This window comes from Belonocnema kinseyi, chromosome 5 (assembly GCF_010883055.1).
Source record: "Belonocnema kinseyi isolate 2016_QV_RU_SX_M_011 chromosome 5, B_treatae_v1, whole genome shotgun sequence".
NCBI lineage: Eukaryota > Metazoa > Arthropoda > Insecta > Hymenoptera > Cynipidae > Belonocnema > Belonocnema kinseyi.
Window position 1 is genome coordinate 31,979,986 of NC_046661.1, and position 2,002 is coordinate 31,981,987.

Below are 2,002 nucleotides of genomic sequence, written 5' to 3' on the forward strand. Positions count from 1 at the left end.
AAACTGTATCCTGTAAATTGTATTAGTTAAAACACCAATTATTTGTTAGAAAATTAATTTATTTGTTTTCGATTATGACTTGAAATATTATTTTAGTCTAAAAACTTTTATTTTTAACCCATTCAATTTGAAATTTTTTAATTGAAAAAAGAAAATTTCTTTATTTATCAGCAATATTTGACCGTTTATTTAAAACAATTTATTACAAACAACTGTTAAAAACTACAAATTTGAACAGAATGGTTCGAAATAGAAAGCCTTGAATTGTTAAATTTGTAATGAGCTGAATATAAAGTTTAAACGCTACAATTTTAATTTGAAAAAAGATTCAGAATTAATTTAAGACTTGAAATTATTTCAAATAATTTAAAACACGATTTAGACTTTTGCAGATTAAAAAAAAAGTTTTTTGAGAATTGTGCAATATTTAAAAAGACTAACAAAAATTGTTGTGATTGCTAAGAACATTGAAAATGATTTTTTATTTTGACAAATAAATTTTAAGTGAGTATTTGAAAACATTTAAAAAATTAAAAAAAAAAACCGGAAGATTTTGAGGAAATTTTTTTATTTTGCAGTTTTTTTAATTTTAGGAAAAAATCTAATTAACAATATATATCAATTTTCAACCAAAAAGTTTACTTTTTAACTAATTAAATTAATTTTCTATCAAATAATTGGTGTTTTAACTAATGCAATGTACAGGGTAAAGTTTCAATAAATAATTGAATAGTTCAATTTCCAGATAAAAACGATTAATTTTTAATCAATCCTAGAATAGTTACATTTTCAGATAAAAAAAATTTTTAATCGATCAAATAAATTTTCAATAAAGTTGTTAAATTGTCAACCAATAACATGAATTTTTGACCAAGAAAATTAATGATCTGTAAAAAAAGACAAATTTCAAGCAAAATACATGAATTTTCAACGAAATTATTTAATTTTAAAGTCAAAAAGACGAATTATCTACAAAAAGTTGAATTTCTTGAGTGGAAAATATGAGTTTTCAATCAAAGAGTTAAACTTTCAACCAAATAGTTAAATTTTCAACTATAATTATAAAACCTTCTTAAAAAAAAGTCATTTTTTTACAAAGTAGTTCAGTTCTTAGTAAAATAATCGAATTTTAAACCCAAGAAGATGTACAGTTCATATTTTAACCAAACAATTGCATTTCTGACCAAAAACGATACATTTTCAACCAAAAAGATTAAATTTCTACTAAAAAAGGTCAATTTTATTTTAATAAATTTTTTAATTTTAAAGTCAAAAAGAGTATTATCTACAACAAACCTGAATTTTTAACGTAATTTAAAGGCAAATAGTTGAATTTTCAACTATAATTATGAATCTTTAATAAGAAAAAATTATTTTTTTTAATAAGTAGTTCAACTTTAAGTGAATAATCGAATTTTCCACCCAAAAATTATGATTTTAATTTTTAACAATATAGTTGCATTTACAACAAAACATCTTTGCAACCGAAAAATATTTACAGTTGATAATTCAACCGAAAAATGTAATTTTTAATCAAAAAGTATAAATTTTCCACAAAGCAATTTAATTTATACAAAGAAAGACGAATTGTTAATAAAATACAGGATTTTTTAACCAAAAATGGTATAGATGAATTCTCAGTTTCAAAAATGTATTTTCAACGAAAGAGATGAACCTTCAAATAAAAGAAATAAAATTTTTAACAAAGTAGTTGAATTTTTGATAGAAAAGAGGACTTTTTTTACAAAATAGTTACATTTTTAACAAAATAATTAATTTTTCAATCAAATAATTGAGTTTTTATCCAAGCGCGATGAATTCTAAAATCACCAATTTCTTTAATTTCTTTCAAATGCGGATCAAGATTTAGATAAGACTATTATAATATAACATAATTATAATAGTATACAGTCTGTCAAGTTAAAGCGTGGGTGGCTTTACTCGCAGTCGGTAAGGTGTATCGACATGATTTTGGTGTCAAAATATTAAGAAGAGCTCCCTC